The sequence below is a fragment of the Macaca nemestrina genome, chromosome 13, assembly GCF_043159975.1.
Source record: "Macaca nemestrina isolate mMacNem1 chromosome 13, mMacNem.hap1, whole genome shotgun sequence".
In the NCBI taxonomy this organism is placed as follows: Eukaryota; Metazoa; Chordata; class Mammalia; order Primates; family Cercopithecidae; genus Macaca; species Macaca nemestrina.
Genome location: NC_092137.1, coordinates 21,061,324 through 21,082,006, shown reverse-complemented (window position 1 = coordinate 21,082,006; position 20,683 = coordinate 21,061,324). Strand labels below are relative to the sequence as shown.

The 20,683-nt window shown below is 37.4% G+C and overlaps 1 protein-coding gene across 3 annotated transcripts in view; it reads right to left on the bottom strand.

Moving 5' to 3' along the window:
- The window catches only part of LOC105479857 (tudor domain containing 15), a 72,398-nt gene that overhangs the window by 37,211 nt on the left and 14,504 nt on the right, over window positions 1-20,683 (bottom strand). For 2 of the 3 annotated variants that reach the window (XM_011738179.3, XM_011738183.3), the window contains exon 2: window positions 14,634-14,793. The exons of the other annotated variant lie outside the window; for it this stretch is intronic. The gene's annotated coding sequence lies outside the window, so the exon portion shown is untranslated. The remainder of the gene's footprint in view (window positions 1-14,633; window positions 14,794-20,683) is intronic. 3 annotated transcript variants of the gene reach the window in all.

Below are 20,683 nucleotides of genomic sequence, written 5' to 3'. Positions count from 1 at the left end.
TATTTAAAACCACAACCTCTCTTCTGCTCCCTCCAGTTCCCAAGCACCCTTCATCTGTTTTGCATTTTCTTTGTTCCATAGCACCTATAATAATATAATTTACTTATCATGTTTATTTTTTTAGTATGTGTTTCCCCTGGAAGAATATAAGCCCACTAGGGCAGGATCTTTGTATTTTTTGTTCACTAGTATTTCCCATCTACCTAGGGCAGTGCCTTATATGTGGTAGTTATCCTGAAAGTATTTGTTGAATAAATTAATACACCAAGAAGATATCAAAATTATTAATATATAATTGTGGTAGTATCTTAGATTACTGCTTCCAATTCTTTACTCTCCCCATGTAAGAGAATTATATATTCATCCCCTTTACCATATAACTTTGTAGTGCCACCCTTGAGACAGGGTTAATTTGCCAGCCCTGATAATGTTGAGCTTAATTATGTGATTTATCTCAGCCAACGGGGTGTAAACAGAAGTAACATCTACCAGAAGCTTTAAACATGCTTTTGTGGTGTGGTTTTCTCTCTAATAAATTCCCGTCTTGAGAAGAACAGGCTCTGAGCAGTCACTGGTCCTGGAGTTAACAGAATATGGAATAAACCTGACCCTACCCAGCAGGATAAAGCACAGCCACCCCAGCTGACCTACAGAGCTTTCAGCAAGAAATAAATGCTTTTTGGAAGCCACTGAGATTCTGGAGTTCTTTATTATTTCATATGGCACTGGAAACTTAATATAGCACAAAAACGTAATAGTAAAACTTCTAAGCAGAGAGCAAAATCTGAAAACTACATGAGAAATTGACAAGTCAGATCATGGTAAAAAATTTTAACATACCTTTATCAGAAATTGATACATCTAAAAGGCCAGCCATGGTGACTCATGCCTATAATCCCAGTACTTTGGGAGGCCTAGGTGGGCAGATCACCTGAGGTCAGGAGTTCGAGACCAACCTGGCCAACATGACAAAACTCCATTGCTACTAAAAATACAAAAATTAGCCAGGTGTGGTGGCGGGTACCTGTAATTCTAGCTGCTCAGGAGGCTGAGGCAGGAGAATCGCTTGAACCCGGGAAGCAGAGGTTGCAGTGAGCTGAGATCATGCCACTGCATTCCGGCCTGGGCAGAGAGCAAAACTCCATCTTAAATAAATAAATAAATAAATAAATAAATAAATAAATGAAAGAAATTGACACATCTAAATGGTAAAATAATTGGTATGGTTGTAGTAAGTTTGACTAAATGTGGTCCATTAGATATATAAATGCAACACTGCACCTAACATAGAATATGCATTCTTTTCAAATATATATGGGACAATATAAAAAGCAATCAAATAGTTGTTCACAAAAATTTCAACAATTTGAAAAAAAAAATAGTTTCACACAGCACATTATCTGAACTTACCAAATTAGAAATAATAAAAGGCATTTTTTTAAAGTATTTTGAAACTAAAACTACATCCCTAAGTAACTCATGGAACATAACTCATGAAACGAAGTCACAATGGAAACTTTAAATGATTTCAAACTGAATTGAAAGTGCAACATACAAACACATGTAGAATTGTGGAACAGTGAATGCAGTGCTTAAATTCCTAGCCTTCATAACATTTAATATCCTTTTTTTAATTACACTTATTTTTAAAATACATACATTTATATTAAATGAGTTAAGTTTTCAACTCAAGAAGGCAGATAAAGAACAAGGAAAACTGAAAAAAATTGCAGGGAGAATTTCACTTTCAGCCATGATAGACAAATAGGAATGGGATTTATCCTAACATCTTAAATAACTTGAAAAGGAGATAAAATATGAAACAGTGGTTTTTAGACATCAGAAAACAGGCAGTGCTGGACAGTGATCCCAAAGAGAAGGGAAACAAATAAGGTAAGCCTTATGATTGCCCGAGTTCACTGCCTGAAGAGAATTTCCAGACTACAGTGCAATGAGGAAAACAAAACAGAGTCCAGCAGCCTTGCTGACTTAAGAAGACAGAATTCAGAATTTTAGGAGGTCAGGAGATACACACAGACAGCATCAGAGATCTGCAATAGGGTTCCCCTCTATGTCTTTGCATAAGTGTAGATCTACACATACATGCAAGGAAGTTACCTAATGCCAAAGAAAGAGCCATCAGAAAGGAATAGGTGCAACAATGCTCACAGCTCACTTCTCATTAGGAGTAGTCCATGCTCAAACCAACAAGAAAGAAAGACTTCCTAATACTTGGAGCATCAGACAGAATCCTCAAAAAGGTATTGCCTCAGTAATGGGAGCAAATTAACCCTAGACTAAATCTGCTTTGGATTTACCTAAGACTTAAAAACAAGCTTTAAAAAATAATTCATTTCAACTAACTTAACTGAATCTCAGAATAAACCCCAAAAATATCTAAAGAAATAAAATCCAGCAACCATCAGTGACCAGAATCCAATGGCAAATCACCAGTTTATGCAAGCAGGCAGGAAAATACTACCCACAGCGAGAGGGGGCAAAAATCAATCAATCAATCGCAGAAATGGCAGGGATGATAAATTTAACAAATAAGAATGTTAGAACAGCAAAATCAACTCCACACTTTAAGAAGATAGAGAAAAACATGAACACAAGGAAGATATAAATAAGACTCAACTTGAATTTTAGGAGTGAAAATATAAGATGTGAAATGAAAAATTTACTAAAAATAATTAGCACACTAGACACTGCAGAACCAAAGAGTAATTTACTTTGAAGGCATAGCAACAAATACTATCCAAAATGAAAGAGTGAAAACAATGGGACAATGTCAAAGAGGAAGGAAACAAAAGCACTTGAAGAAATAATGGCTGAAATTTTAAAAACTTGATGAAAACTATAAAACTTCAGATCCGGAAATCTCATTGAAATCTAAGCAGGACACATGAAGAAAATCACACCAATACACATCACAATCAAATTGGTGAAAAACAATAATAAAGATGAAACCTTAAAAGAAGCCAGAATCGGGGTTGGGGCATTACATGTACAGCAGAACAAAGGAAAGAATGAAAGCAACTTCTCATCAGAAACCAGACAGACTTTAAGACAATGCTGTGACATCTTTAAAACATCGAAAGAAAAAACTGGCAACCAAGAGTTATATACAAAGCAAAAATATCTGTCTTTCAAAAATGATAGCTAAGTAAAGACTTTCATTGACAAACAAATGCTGAGAAAATCATCATCCAGAAAGAATTTTAATTTTTTCCCACTACAAGAAATACTAAGGGTAGTTCTTCAGGCAGAAATTAAATGACACCAAATGGAAATGTGGATATACACAAAGAAAGAAGACTTTTGAAAATTATTAATATATAAAATAACCATTAAATAGTTTTCTCATTAAAATAAAACTTTAAGAAGTTATTGTTTAAAACCAAACCAAAAGTTTGTTGAATGTATACTGTATTAGAAGTAAGTTTTACAATAGCAAGAGCACAAAGGATAGAAGAGGGAAATGAAAGTATACTGCTTTAAAATTCTTACGCTGGATGGAAAGTGGTACTTTTTTTTTTTTTTTTTTTTTTTTTTGAGATGGAATCTTGCTCTGTCGCCCAGGCTGGAGTGCAGTGGCGCCATCTCAGCTCACTGCAAGCTCCGCCTCCCAGGTTCATGCCATCCTCCTGCCTCAGCCTCCCTAATAGCTGGGACTACAGGTGCCCGCCACCACGCCCAGTTAATTTTTTTTTGTATTTTTAGTAGAGACAGAGTTTCACCATGTTAGCCAGGATGGCCTCAATCTCCTGACCTCGTGGTCCGCCCAACTCGGCCTCCCAAAGTGCTGGGATTACAGTCGTGAGCCACTGCGCCCGGCCGGAAAGTGGTACATTTTGATTCAGTGTCCAACTATAAATAGTTCACAATGTAATTGTAAACCCTAGAGAAAAATCTAATAGATATCCAAGACTGGAGATAAAAATGAAATTATTTAAAAAAAAATCAGCTTAACCAAAAAAAGGCAAGAAAATGGAGAAGAGGGAAAAGATATAGAACATAAGAAACAAATAGCAGATGGTAGATAAAAACCTAACCATACTAATCACATTAAATGTAAGTGGTATAAATAGTCAATTAAAGACACAGTTTGTCAGATTGGATTAAAAAGCAAGAATCAATTGTATGTTGTCCAAAAGAAACCCACTTTAAATATAAATACACAGACAGGTTAGAAGTAAAATAAGAGAAAAATAAATTCCATGCCCATACAATCCAAAGAAACTTTGAATAGTCATAGTAATATCAAATGAACTAGATTTCAGTGCAAGGAATATTACCAGAGAGAAACAACATGAATACATAATGACATAAGGTTCATTCATTAAGAAGATATAATAGTCTTCTATGTATATGCAAATAATAACAGATTCAAAACATCTGAAGCAAAAAAAGTGTTAAAACTGAAAAGATAAATGGAAAATTTCACAATTATAGTTAAAGATTTTAAGTGTAGACCAAGGAAAAAGAAAATCAGTAAAGGTGTAAAGACTTGACCAATATTTTCAATTAACTTGAAATTGACATTAAATAAAAATGTCACCTAACAATCTTTGTAATTGCACACAAAACACGTGCCAAAATAAATCATATTCTTAGCCATAAAACCAGTCCGTACAGATGTAAAGAATTCAAGTCATACAAAGTATGTGCTATGACCACAACAGTTAAATTAGAAATCAGTAACAAACAGATATATAGAGAAACCCTAAGTATTTGAAAATTAAACATACACTTCTAAATAACTAAGGGTAAAAGAAGAAATCACAAGGGAAATAGAAAATATATTGAACCAAATGGAAATTAAAAGGCAGTGTATCAAAATTTCCTTCTACATGTTAGCATTGAACAACTGGAAAAACAACATATGTTAGCACTGAACAACAGGAAAAACTAATTTTAAAAATTATCTATAATATCATCATAAATATGGGCCAGGCGTGGTGTCTCATGCCTGTAATCCCAGCACTTTGGGAGGCCAAAGTGGGTGGATTGTTTGAGGTCAAGAGTTTGAGACCAGCCTGGCCAACATGGTGAAACCCTATCTCTGCTAAAAATACAAAAATTAGTGAGGCATGGTGGCGCTTGCCCAACTACTCAGGAGGCTGAGGCAGGAGAATCTCTTGAAACAAGGAGAGGACGTTGCAGTGAGACTTGCAGAGACTCCATCTCGAAGAAAGAAGGAAGGAAGGAAGGAAGGAAGGAAGGAAGGAAGGAAGGAAGGAAGGAAGGAAGGAAGGAAGGAAGGAAGGAAGGAAGGAAGGAGAAAAGACAATGAAATACTTAGAGAAAATACATTCAATACCTGTACACTGAAAATTATAAAATGTTCCTAAGGGAAATGTTTAAAGACCTAAATAGATGATGACATAGTCAATGCTATGGATCTGATAGCTTAATACTGTTAAGATGTCAGTTCTCCCAAAATTGATCTACAGAATTAACACAATCCCAATCAAAATCACAATTGGCCTGGTTTTTTTGTTTTGTTTTGTTTTGTTTTGTTTTCTGAGACCTAGGCTCACCCTATCACCTAGGCTGGAGTGCAGTGGCATGATCTCTCACTGCAACCTCGGCCACCCAGGTTCATGTAATTCTCCTGCCCCAGACTCCCGAGTAGCTGAGATGACAGGTGCCTGCCACTGCCCCCGGCTAATTTTTACAGTTTTTAGCAGAGACAGGGTTTCACCATTTTGGCCAAGCTGGTCTTAGAACTTCTGACCTCGTGATCCACTCCCCTCGGCTTCCCAAAGTTCTGGGATTACAGGTGTCAGCCACCACGCCCGGTCACAATCGGCCCTTTTAAAAGAACAAAATTGTTAAGATTTGCCCTACCATATTTCAAGACGTCCTCAACAGTCACATAATCAACACAGTGATTTATGTAGAGACACATAGATTCATGGAACAGAATAGTCAATTTTGACAATGGAATACTAGTTAGCACTTAAAAAACAACAACAACAACAAAAAAAAAAAACTCAAACTATGGATACATGTAACAACATGGACATAACTCAAAAACATTATCCAAACTGAAGCAACCATACACAAAAGCTAAAATACTATTCATTTATGTTCATATGAAGTCTCAGGAAAAGCAAAGCTATAATAATAAAAAGCAGATTCGTAGTCGCCAAGGCTCAGGGAGAGAAACGAGGGAATTAACTGCAAAAAGCCATGAGGGAACTTTCTGAGCTGCTAGAATGTTCTGTATCTTTATTGTGTCGGTGATCATACTACTGTATACATTTGTCGAAGGTCATTGAATTATACACTTAAAATTGGTGAATTTTATTGTATATAAATTATGTTTCCATAAAACTGAAAAAATAAAGATGGAACCAATAAACATAGAAAAGTACAACAAGAATTCATGAAACAGAAAAATAAAAGAAAGTTTTATCTTTGATAAAGCTAATAAAGTGGACAAACCTCTACAGGACTTACCAAGAAAAGGAAAGGCAAACTAAAAATATTACGAGGAAATATTGCTACAGATAAGGTTGAGTGAATGCTATGAACACAAAAGAGGAAAAGCCCTCTCAGTAGGGTCATGTGGCTTAGTCATATGATGGACTGCTGTTCTGCAGTTAAAATGAATGAACCGAATCTATGTGCATCTAAAAATCATGGAAACATACCTTTAAAATAAAATACAAATTGCAAAAGGATACACACAATTGTATTGATTTGCGTAGATGTTAAACAAACAATAGTGTATATTGTTTATGCAAGCATACATATATAGAAAAAAATTTAATATATGAGATTTAGAATGCCAGTTTACCAACTTCAAGATATAGGTTTCCTCTGGAAGGAAGAAAACCTGAAGGAATGAGAGATAGGGATACAAAAGGGAACCTTGGCTATATCTTTATTGTTTTATTTCATTTGTGTTATAAAGAAACTGGCAAAAAGACAGAGCTGAAGGCAAAAAAAGCAAAACAGTATTATCTTTTAGGCATTTTGGTCAGTAATTGTCTGTTATATTACTTTTGGTATATTTTAAATGTTTCATAATAGCCAGCCATTACTATAAACTTCTGAATACTGATCATGTATGTGAATAATCTCACAATTGACATAGCTACTAGATTTATAGACAAGAGCCAATACATTTTAGTTTTATCAGTAAGCTTTATCGGAAGTATTAACAAATTGAGAATTATATTGGTAGATCCTTAGTTACAATTATTTACTGATTCCTGAAGAAGGCCAGAGTTAACACTAGTATCCAAGAGATAATTTCAACACGTCACTACATGGCAGATATTAAAGGCCATATCATGATTAATTGTTGCTAAGGGTGAATGAGTGCCCTGTGATCCCATCCTTGCAAATGAGGTCAGAGAAATGCCTGTGCTTAGAAAAGAGTCAATGTGATGAAAATCCAACCAAGAATTAATTGTACCATGTCCTTCCTATATCTTAGCATTTATCACTTTGAATCATAATTGCCTGTCTGCTTGTATGCTTGGCACACAATAAATAATTAACTGGCTAACTACTCTCCAGGAAAGTAAGTTCCATGAGTAGAGGGATTGTGTCTATTTATCCCTAGCTCCTAATATGGTGGACCTCGCATGGAGTAGGCACCAGCAAACATTTTTTGAATGGCTGTAGGGGGAGATAAGATGCTGCTACTTCCATAAAAATTTCCTAGATCTTCATCTGAAAAGATCCTTCCTCTCAAGTTTATAACTCTTCTTAGAATGTTTGACATGTTTCTTGTAGTTACTTATATTTATGCATCATTTCCACAACTACATCGTATTTCCTTTCAAGTTTCTTGAGAGCAGGGAATATTTCCTTTATGTAATTTGTTACAGAATGATGGAAAGTGGAAAGCAGATGAAAACCTTAAACCTAAAATTAATTCATTTAAACACTTTTCTAAATTCAGTGGAATTATACTGACCTTAAAGTAAGCAACTTTGAATCATTTAAAGTGAATTTCACTTGCATGCATTAAGTTATTTGGTAGCAACGAAATGGACTATAATATGTCATGCCATGCCACCTACAGGGCTAGCTGCTTGTTTACTCAGCGATTACCTGTTAAACCCTAACGAACAAAGACAGCTGCCAAACATTTTCTAGGTCATTTGTTCTGTTTGTAAACAGAAAGTGTACAATATTTAACAAGTTGTAATCATTTGCAAACGAGATTTATGCAGAATGAAAGAATTACAAAAGAGAAGAGGGAAATGAATGCAAGTCTTAAGTGCTTAATGACCCCATTAATTGAGAGGGAGGTAATTGGAGAAATTAAACAGAAGAGGTAATGGCCTTAGAGTTATTAACCTATTCTGAGAGTACTGCTGATGCTTACCAGGTGGTTTTCTTCTAAACTGAAAGTTGAGAGTCAGTGTACCTTAATACAATAGTTCTTGAATCTGGCCAATCCTAAGAATCACCTGGAAAGCTTTTGAACAACACAAGTCCCCTGAGATCCTCTTCTTACTTTCTTAATCAAAATCTTCGGGGTGGGGCTCAAGCATATGGATTTTTAAAAGCTGGTCAGGTGATTCTTTAAATTTTTTTATGAAAAGCAGGCTCAGTTTAGACATCATTGCTTTAGAACAAGGTTTTTCAGCCTTGGCACTGATACAAACAGGAGACATAGAAATACTAGGTAGAAAAGGGTGGGGTCCCTGGCAAGCGTTCTGCCCTCAAACCTGGGCCTGCAGCCCCAAACGAGAACTTCACAACCCTGTTTTCACGCCTGAATTTTGCCTTTTCAAAAACCACTCTGGCCCACCACACCCCTAACCCTGTACCCATAAAAAGCCCAAACTCCAATGGCAGAGGAGCAGAGCAGTGCGGCAGAGAAGGAGAGAAGAGAAGAAGCATCTGAATGTCTGCACATCAGAGACTATGGTTGGAGAGGAATTTGGCCGTCCCAGGCTGAACTCCAGGGGAAGATTATCTTTCCACTCCATCCCATTTCCAGCTCCCCATGCCACTGAGAGCCACTCCCATCGCTCAATGAAATTCTCCGCATATACCACCCTTCAATCTGCTCATGTGACCTGATTCTTCTTGGACACTGGACAAGAATTTGGGACACACTGGGTGTGGGAACCCAAAAAGGCTGTCACACTGACACTTCACTGAGCTGTTTAACATTTAGGCCACCAGTGGATGGCAAAGCTAAAAGACCATTGTTTGTAGTACATGCCCTCTGGGGTTTTAGAGGTTGCTGACAACCCCTAGACGCTGCCGTGGGCCGGTACGGGGTTCATTCCTGCGGACACCCAAAGGCACTCACCCCAGCTCCTGCACCCGCTCACGTTTGTGCTCCCCTTCCCGCAAGGGGTTTGAGCATGGTGGAGAAGTAAATGAGCCACACCCCTGTCGCAAGTCCCGCAAAGGTATCAAGGGAACTCTCCCATCTGAGCACTATTGACAATTTAAGACAGCTAATCATGGTGGAGGCTGCCTTGTGCCTTGCAGAATGTTTAGGAGCATCTCTGGCCTCCACCCAGTGGATGCTTCCCTCCCCTAGATTATAAAAATCAAAACATCTCAAGACATGGCCAGGTTCTTTTGTGAGGTAAAAATCACCATCAGTTGAGAACCTCTGCTTTCATGCTATGGAACAACACTGACAGAATTTGCTGCAATAAGGTGAGTAGTCTCTGTCTGTACTGTCTAATACCAAAGCCATAAACTAAATATGGTGATTGAGCCCTTGAAATGTGGCTAATGCTGGGCATGGTGGCTCACACATGTAATCCCAACACTTTGGGAGGCCAAGACAGAAGAATCGTTTAAATCCAGGAGTTCAAGTTTAGCCTGGGAAAAAATAGAACCCATGTTACAAAAAAAAATTTTTTTTTCAATTTTCTGGGCATGGTGGTGTGTGCCTGTAGTTAGTCCCAGCTACTAGGGAGGCTGAGGCCAGACGATTGCTTGAGCCTTGGAGGTCGAGGCTGCAGTGAGCCATGGTCACACCACTGCATTCCAGCCTGAATGACAGAGTGAGACCCTCTCTCAAAAAACAAAACAAAAAAAACAAAAAAAGAAAAAAGAAAAGAAAAACAGTAATGAAAAAAAAGAAGTATGACTAGTGTGATTTGGAACTGAATTTTAAATTCTATTTTATTTTAATTTTAAAAGCAGGACATGATTTGTGGCCATAATGTTGAACAGCACAGCTTTACAAGATTCAGATCTGACTGTAGGCAATGAAATCAATACAATTGCCTCCTAAGTGCTTCTGAGACCTGCCATGTATGTATAATTTACAAGAATAGAAAATCTACCTACCCGCCTGTATGAATAAGAAAAATATCTTAGGACGTTATAACTAAAAGAAAGTTTACTAGAAGTTTTGTTTTCTAAGGGCTACCCAGGAAATACTGTTTGTTACCACCATTGATATCCAGATTATGCAGTCTGGCTAGGGATAGCCCCTTTCAGTCCCAACCATGATCTGCTTTTACTGTCCTTAACATTTTCTTCTGAAAAGTTCTCACTGTTGCCTGTTTTCTCTCAATTCTTAACTAGTTAAATATACAATAACCATATGACCCGCAATTTCACTCCTAGGTATATATTCAAGACACATGAAAATATATATTCACAAAAACACTTCTACATGAATGTTCATAGCAGCATTATCCATAATAGCCAAAAAGAGGAAATAACCCAAATGCCCATCAACTGAATGGATAAACAAAATGTGGTATATCTATACAATGGAAATTTTTTGGCAATAAAAAACAATGAACTACCTCTGTTATGTGTTACAACACGGACAAACCTTAAAAACAGTATGCTAAGTGAAAGAAGCCAGTAACAAGCCACTACATATTACATAATTCCATTTATGTGAAATGTCCAGAATGAGGAAAAATCTACAGAGACATAAAGTGGATTATTGATTGCCTAGGGCTTGGGTAAATGGGGAGATTTGGTGGTAACGGCTATTGGGTATGGCATTTCTTTTGAAGGTGATGAAAATGTTCTAAAATTAAATTGTGGTGACAGTTGCACAACTCTGTGATTGTACTGAGAACCATTGAATTGTATCCTTTAATTGTGTGAATTATAGGGTACATGGATTATATCTCAAAAAAGCAGTTTAAAAATCTGTCAGTATAATCTATCACATTAACAGATCCAACATGAAAATCTGCATGATCATACCAATTGGTACATAATATTTATTTTTGAAGTGGAAGTGGCCTTTGGAGATGCTATTCCAAAAATAGTCTCTCCACCGGCTACCACTCTTCTCATTTCCAGGAGAATTGAAGTGACCCTGCATTGTGTCCAAGCTTGGGCCGACAATCCTTGAGCAAGGCCCTTCCTCAACAACAAGTCATCCTACTCTAAAGGTCCTACTATAGGTCCACAGCCTGCAACTGAAAGGCCCATCCTTGTAATTCCTGAGTTCTTTCAGCCTCTCCAGACCAGAGGAATAATGGACACGTGAACATCACCAATGAGAAAAGACAAAAAGATTAGAGGATGCCAATATCCAGTCTAATTTTGTCGTGAGCCAGGCTGGTCAGACCTTGTCCTGGATGGAAAGTGCTACGTCATGGAAAATAAACAGCTTCATCAGGGCATGAAAGGATGACATTCACTTTTAGGGGCTTGAGCTCTCTCTGTAGCCCCAGGTAGAGCCCATTCTCCAACTTTAAACTCACTCAACTCAGATAATTTCACAGGAAATGAATATGTTTCTAGGTTTTTTGTTATGAAGTGACAAATCATACTGAAAATAAGTGCCAGGCTCATGCTGTGTGAGCACTGACAGTTCAGAATTCCTTGAAGTACACAGAAGGTGGGGAAGGGAAAATAGCAAATGTCAAGGGAAGTAAAATCTTACATAATATAAACAAAAAATTATCTAAGCAATTATGCTGCTAGCCTCCAGAAGACATAATGTCACATGAAGCTAAATAATTTAAGTGGTTAGACAGAAATCTGTTTTGAAATTATATGAAGAGAAGGACATTGGAAGACACAAAGAACTGGCTTGTTAAAGAAAATCGGGTAGGGAGGTATACCAATTCAGTGGACAGAGCAGTGACAATAGATTTAAAAACAGTGGCACAGGCCAGTGTTAACTCATTTCTGACCTTTCTTCCATTCGCTGGGGGTGCTGATGGATACACAGAGCTAAGTCCTTTGGAATGGTTCCGGGAAAAGTTTGATTTATTTGGAAGGCCAAGTGTCATCCTAAAGATAAGCTGTATCAACTGCTCTGAATTTCTTAAATCTAGATATAGTGGCAGCCTTCCCTGACCCTCAGTGTCAGGCTGGATTAGGTACTGCCTCTTCTGTGTTCTGACAGCACCCTGGATGTACCCTTAGTATAGCACTTAATGTATTATTTTTGAGGATTGTTATTTACCTGCCTTCCCCATTGGACAGCGAATTTCTCAATAACTGAGACATTGTTGGCATTCCTGTGGTTTTCAGTTATCAAGGGCCTCTTATCAGAGTTTATAGGCAAGCAAAGTTTCTCATCTCTGGTGGGCAGTGTTTTACTTTCAGGTGTTCCACAGGCCAATTGGCTTCTTCCCAGATTAGGTAAATCAAAGGGCAATGCCATACCTGGACTCTGTTGCAGACCTGGTGGTGAATCAGGCTGTTCTACAATACTGAGTTCCATTAGTATTTGAGCTGAGCTCCAAAATGAATGCCTGCTACAAAACTGCTCACTTAAGTGGGTTCAATATCATTATATTGGCTTCCATTCCAATGTTTTTCCCTTGGCATTGTTACAGAGACTTCAGGCATTGGAACTGCACCCCTTCCCCATAGGCACCCTGGTGAGCTTTTGTTATTCCAGCCATGTTTATGTAGGATGCTAAAGAAACAAATTGCTCAGGGACACTTATAGAGCCTGAAAGAATTCATGCACCTTCCCTGTTGCTTTGCATCGTGGGAGGTTATGTCTAGGCAGCAGGATAATGTGGCTGTTGAACATTCAAATTTATGTCTCAGATCATGTACCCAGGTCCCAGATATGAAATCAGAAAGTTTATGATGTTCCCTACATGCTCCACATCCCCAGACCTAATCCCCCATCTTGTTGTCTTTTTTGTTTCTTTAACCCATTCCCTTTCTCTGAGCAGAACTTATCAATGACTTAATGGATTATCTGAGCAAGAAGTGTGTTTTCATCAAAACTTCAGGTTATGATCTTTCCACTTACACCAACTAAATAAACATTACAGCAGACACAGTTTCTTTTCTGTGTGTCAGCGCTGACACTATCTCGGTTTGAAAAAAGAGAGCAATAAATAAAGTCCATGTGTGTCCCCAAAGTAGCACCGGCCTGTTTGAGATAGTAATTATCACCAGAGCTATAAGAAGTCCTTTTGGGAACTCAGTCCTCCTGCTCTTGCTACCTCTAGGGATTAGAGAGAGGGAAAAAGACATGCACTGCTCTTTTTTCTGGGAACACACACAGATGGACTTCGGATTGAAGAAATCTGTGTTTGTCAAAACCTTTGGCCAAAGTTATAAATCTATGTGCTGCGTGGCAGGGATGTCTTTGACTCTGGAACAAAGAACAAAGAGCATTTTTGTTAGTCATGCTGAGGAAAACACTGAAGAAGCAGAAAGCCCAGGAGTGTTGAGACTGCCCCGCCTGTGCTAGAAGAGCACCCTGCCTTCCCTTTTAGCTTCTCAAAGAGAAAGTCCACTTTTAATGATGATAAGTTTAGACTTTTCACAGACTCATAAAACGTCAAAGTAACCAACAAACACCCTGGTGCTTTATTTCATTGTTGAGCTGAGTGAGTGACGAAGATCCAACATCACAAAGCCCCCAAAATTCCCACTATACTTGGCAAGATTCGTTAATATACATACATATTTTTTGTTTCACAAATATACTTTCATTGTAGTCCATTTAATATAAATATAAAATATAAAATACTAATATAAAAGTACTAGAAGAAAATTTGCATATTCCCGTCACAGCACATTTTGTTTGTCGTGCTCTTTTGTGATTAAAGATATAATTGACGTGGTAAATCTTACAGAATAAAAAAGAATAAAATGTGGGTCTCAACTTTTTATTTGTCAATCCTGACATTCGCAGCTGATTTCACAAAACATTAAAGCACACTTGGACAGGGACCTTGTTTGAGATGGGTGGTATATTACAATAGGCTGTAAAAGATTGTGAAATCAAGCCAGCTCCATGGGAATGTGTACAGCACACATCTTCTGTGAAGCTCTGGCAGTGCCAAGAAATTCTTGTCCTCCTAATTGGCCAAATCCTGCTTTCATCACTTGCAGATCATAGCCCACAATCAGTAGAGGGCTTCCAGAGGTGTATGATCTTACCCCTGAGTTCTTATCACAGACACTAAAATTCAGGCAGTTAAACTCAAGAGAAAACAACTGGGTAGTGAAAACAGAAAAATGATTGACATTTGTGGATTTCTGTTGTTGATCCTGCACTGATTAGGAGCCTCCAGCTGCCCTGCAGAAGGAAAGAGGCAGATCTTTGAAGGATGGTTTCTAACAACTTGTGAAGTTACCTGGGGTTAGACAGGAGTTCTGGTAAGAATGAGGATCAGCTTGGTGCTAAGCCAGGTTCTGTTGGCCTTAAATTCATGTATTTATTGAAATGTTACCTGGTTTGGAGTGATCTTAAGTTGTCCTGTAAGCTCTGTGGGACCCCATGGGCCATCTGAAGAAGTCTACTTAAAGATGCTGGCCCCCTGGATCTGGGATTGATGTGTACACCCCTGCCTTTTTCACCTTGCTTTCCATGGCATTCTTCAATTTCCAATTCTGAAATTTAAAAGCAAAAAATTGGCACTCTGCTGGCTTCAGTTTCATCATCTGTGCAATGACGGGTTGGACGGGATTATCTCTGAGTAGTCTCCCCAGCTCTGCATTCTGTGCCCCATCATTCTAAAGACTAAATGTCCTGCATCAGGCAGGAACAGTGTGATCACTACTCCAGGTCACCACTTCTGGCCTGTTCAAAAAGCTAGCGTATTTACTAAAGTGACGCTTCTGTGCTTCAGTGATTGCCCCACAAAATCCAGTTCTTCACTTATCATTTACTGTGTAAGAGGCTAAGGCCTATGACAAAGGGGGCTTCAAAGAAAGGAGAATGAAAGAAAGCAGATGTAGGTGAGAGGCAATACTTTTGCTTTTTTTTTTTTTTTCAATAATTTGCTTCTTATTTTTGTCTTTTTGAGTTTCAGATGCACATCACTTATTAACTGATTGCCACTTTTGTTTACATAGCATACTGCCTTCATTTCTCAGCTAGCAATTTCTTAAATGAGTTCTAGAATAGTTTTCTCTTAATTTCAGCATTCTCCTGACAAGGTCTTTAGAGCGCTTGGAATGCACACTAATTTTCAAAAAGGTTTGTTATTTTAATCTCTAACAATTGTGAGGTGGAAAGCTCTAATTCCTTCTTTTGAATAGCGAGGAAAGTGAAATGCATGGATATTGAACAGCTCAAGACAGCGGAATTGGTCTTGCATTCAAGGTCACTAAATGGTGTACAAATAGAGTTCTGAAGGAGAGAGGAGGGACTGCCCAGCATGAATACAGTCACATGGATATCTAATTTCCCTACAGATTGCTCTAAGGCAGATAGCTCATTGGTGGCAGCATCTACATAAATACCCAGAGAATTTTGTTTCTTCACCAGATATCTTCCTTCTACCCTTTTTATCTTAAGTCAACTCCCTTGTCCCCACTTTATGACCCACCACTCACAACACGTAACATTTGGACATTGAAATTGTCCCGTTTAGGCTGGGCACAGTGGCTCACGCTTGTAACCCCAGCACAAGGAATTTGGGAGACCGAGAGGGGCGGATCACGAGGTCAGGAGGTCGAGACCAGCCTGACCAACATGATGAAACCCCGTCTCTACTGAAAATACAAAAATTTGCCAGGTGTGGTGGCACGCGCCTGTAATCCCAGCTACTCAGGAGGCTGAGGCAAGAGAATCGCTTGAGCCCAGGAGGCAGAGGTTGCAGTGAGCCGAGATTATACCACGGTACTCCAGCCTGGGCAACAAAGTGAGACTCTGTCTCAAAAAAAATGGAAAAAAAGAAAAGAAATTATCCCGTTTAATCTCAGGTCGAAAGTGTAAATCCTTCAAATCTCCCAGAAGAGCAGAAGAAAACCAGCTCAACAATAATATAGAAAGTTAACTGGTGAGGTTAACTCAGAACCCCCAGGTGAATTAGGTCATCTCTGACCCCTCCCCTGAAGACCTCATGAACTCTGAGGGTATGAAATGGAATTGAGGGTTGTGGGCTGCATTCTCCAGAGATCGAGGATGAAGGAGTTGAGAAAACAAGCTTCATCCCCTAACCCCAAAGAACAATTTACCTCACTAGTACAAAGCCGTTGGGTAGAATCTATGTTTTAGAATCAGGTAACTTGAAGAAACGATGTGAAGTCATCCAGTTATTTCATCCCCTACTTTCAAAAAACTAACAAGGGTGCACTGAATTACTTCCTTGCCTTCAGACATGTACTAGGATGAACTCTATAGCATTCTTCAGGACTTGCATTATTTCAAAAAGTCCTTTGGTAATCCTTTCCAATGTCTGACCAACACCTACCAGCCAGTTAATATCTAACCTAAACCCTTCCTGGTACTTATTGAAGCCATTTATTTTCTTTGATACCTTGGGAGGCATGGGAGAGCAGCAGGTCTCCTTTTCAGGAATCTTTCTCAATGCGTGAACTGCCCTTACTATAATGCAGTGAAACATTCAAGGGAGAATCTCAAATAACGTGAACTGTTTAATTCTCAAATAATAAAGGTAATCTGGTAAAGTTATAGTTTTGACTTTTCCACCTACTAGCTCTGTGCTCTTGGGCAAGTGATGTAGCATCTCTAAACTTCAATGTATTCTTTTGTAATGTAGCTGTAATACTCAAACCAAAGATTATTATAAATATTCAAAAGCATAATGCATGCAAAAAATGGTCAACTGTGAAACACAATACCAATACTAGGTATAGTAATAATTATCAATTTGTCATGAAGATTAAGTCAGAAGAATCATGGTGAAATAACAAGTGTTGGGAAAGTATGGAGAATCTGGAACTCTTGGGCATTGCTAGTGGGGATGTAAAATGGGACAGCAGCTATGCAATTAATATTGCAGTTCCTCAAAAAAAGTAAACATTGCCAGTGATTCCACTCCTGGATATACATCCAATAAGAGGTGACTCAAACAGATATTTGCATACCAGTACTCATAGCAACATTATTCACAATAGCCAACAGGTGGAAACGATCAAAATCTCCATTAATGACTAAACAGATAAGCAAAACGTCATATACACATAAACACACACACACACACAAAATGGGATATTCTTCAGCCTATAAAAAGAATGAAGTTCTGACATATGTTAAAACGTGGATGAACCTTGAGGACATTATGCTAAGTGAAATAAGTCAGACACAAACGGACAAAGATCGTGTGATTCCACCTATATAAGGTACCTAGAGTAGTTGAACTCAAAGAACAGAAAGTAGAATGGTGGTTTTGCCAGGGGATGGGGAGAGCTTGTTTAATGAGTAGAGAGTTTCAGTTTGGATGAAAAGTTCTAGAGATGGGTGGTGGCTGCACAATAATTTAAATGTACTTAATGCCACTTAACTAGATATTTTACAATAGTTAAAAGGATAAATTTCATGTTATGTATATTTTGCCACAATTTTAAAAAGAAGCAATGGTCACCACATGGTCCTTACTCGGCAGAGGACTGGGGGATACAGATACAAAAGAAAAGATAGAGGAGTTACCATTTCGTTAGGGATACTGGATAAATACATAAAACAATCAAGACTGATAGACAACTACTTTGTGATTCAAGGCTGCTGTAAGAGGGGAAAGGAGAGGTAGTGAGCAGGCTGGATTAGAGTGAAAAAAGAAGGGCTGCTTCATGGACATGCAGACCTGGGTTACACATAGGTCTTTGATGGGCACAAAACATAAAACAACAACAACAACAAAATCCTTGATTCTTTTCAGGCCTCAGAAGCATTTTTCTAGCAACTAGTACTTTGGGCTTCACCCTGGAAAACAGCCACTTTCCTCCAGTACCAACTTGAACTCCAGGGATCCTATGAAATATTGATTCATTAGCATTTTATATTGCATAACACCTTCATGCCAAGACACTGCCCAGAGAGCTAGAGAAACTCTAGCTAGACAATCTTAAATACATGTTTAAGATTGGGACCTGGGAGAAATGGCATAGAGAAAATCCAAAGGCCAAGTATTGATTGACAAATTATCTGGGGTAAGCTGAGATAAGCAATAGTAAATCATTAATGTCACTAAAGACCCGCAGTTCAATCCAGAGGAGCACAATCTTTTCAGTGTGCCAAAAAAGATGCAGCTCTGCTTTGGTGATGGCAGAAAGAGGTTATGAAAGTAGATTTTTTTAGACAGGGTGACATCAGGCTGCGTAATATAATGGGAAGAGCATGGACTTTAGTGACAGACAGATGTGGATTCAAATGCCGCTATATCACTTACTACCTTGTGAATTTGACAATTGTTTCACTTCTCTTAGCTTCTCATATGGAGAGTAATAACACCCACATCACTGGGTTTGGGACAAGATGATGACAATTTATATAATGTCCTTCACACATAAAGGACACTTTAATAATGAGAAAAAATAGCGATAAGGTTTTCAATGGAGGCAGCTGTGATTGCTTCCATACTATAATAAAAATATTATAATAGTGCTAACATATATAGCACTAACATTATCCCCAGGACTATTGTAAATACTTTATGTTATAGACTCTTAACTTTGGAAAATTCCTGTGAGATAGAAACTGTGGTTATCCCCACTTTACATTTGAAGACACTGAAGCACAGAGAGGTTAGGATATTTGCCAAAGTTCACACAGCTAATAATTATTGTTGCTGGTGCAATGATGTAGAGCAGAGAGAAAATTTAATAGGCTCCTAAGAAATGAATTCATTAGAGGAAATTAGGACCATAGTAAAAATACATCCCTCAAAAAGGCACCAGGCCCTAATAAGTCATGGTATATAAATTATTAAAGACCAAAGAAAAAGCCGAAAACTTCCCAGTTTGCATCTAGCATAAACACAATGCAAAAACTGGACAAAATTAAGATGAAAAGGAAAACTATAAACCAATAAAACATTTTAATATACTTACAAAAATTATAAGCAAAGTCCAGCATTGCATTAAAAGGATACCATTTCATGTCTTATTTAAATATAGTTCTCCTTCAAGGGCTCTACTAAAAACATGAAACTTTAGTTTTAATAAATGAGATGATTAGAGAAGACAAAAGAAAAGGTATCTTTAAATCCCTATGGCAGATAATAGAAAGGCTTTTTATGGTCATAATAAGTTTCTATACAGCACTAATTCCATAAATAAAGAAAATGAAATAGAAATTGCCATGTCAAATTAATATTATACTTTATTTCATACATATGGCCATTAAATATTTAAAGATGAATGTACCAATTTTTATTACTTAAAGCTCTCATATTTTTGGTAATTTTAGAATTCAAAAGTTTTAATATTGATAAACACATAGTTAAGTATGTATGTTTTCCCAATTAGTAATGAAAAAGATCACCTATAAAGATTTGGGTTCCTTTTTGTTTACAGTAAGACTATAATTCTAAAAAAGATTTTCCTGTATAAGATTGTACCTGAAGAGTACCAAACATACTCCAGAGGAATGTGGCGTTGGCTCGGTTCCTTACTCTTTCACCTGATACGAGTTACTGAAAGTAAAATGTAGCCCTGAATACTTCCAAAATCCATGGAGAAATGGAAAGATATTCTGCTTGTAAGAGACTGACATAAGGCATGCTATTTTGGTTTCTTATTATAGAAGCCATTTGATGAAGAATTTTATGAATTAATGGACTACTTAGAAAACATTAGAACAAGATATTATTAATCAACACTTGTGGAATATAGAAAACTTTATAGCCCCAAATGCCTTCTAATTAAACAAAAAATGAACAGCCCTCAAAGAATTAGAAAGGGAACAACAAAATAAAATCAAGAAAAGCAAAAGAAAGGAATTAATAAAAATAAAATCAAAAATAAATAAGTTAGAAAATGGTAAAATTGTGAAATTAGAACTCACATACTTTGACAACACATAAGCCCTTAGAAACTGTAATCAATAAGAGCAGGTACATGGCAGGAATTTAAAAACTGATATAACCAATGACAATCTAATAAAATTGAACAAAGATTAAATCAAAAGAGAGGATATAACACAAATATTACAATCTTAATGAAAAGAATTAATAGATCAATAACACTAGAGGAAATTAGAATGATAGTAAATACATATATATACATATGTTCTTCAAAGGGCATGAGGCCCCAATAACTCATGATATATAAATTGTTAAAGACCAAAGAAAAAGCTGATAAACTTCTCAGTTTGCATCTAGCATACTCTCAGTGACAAAATTGGACAAAGATAGGATTAAAAAAGAAAACTATAAACCAATGAAACACTTGAACATACACAAAAATTATAAACAAAGTGAAGTCCAGCATTGCATTAAAAGAATACCATCTTACGGTCATATTTAAATATAGTTCTACTTTAAGGATTCTATTAATGTAATAATTGGAATTTATTACATATAAAGATTTAAGG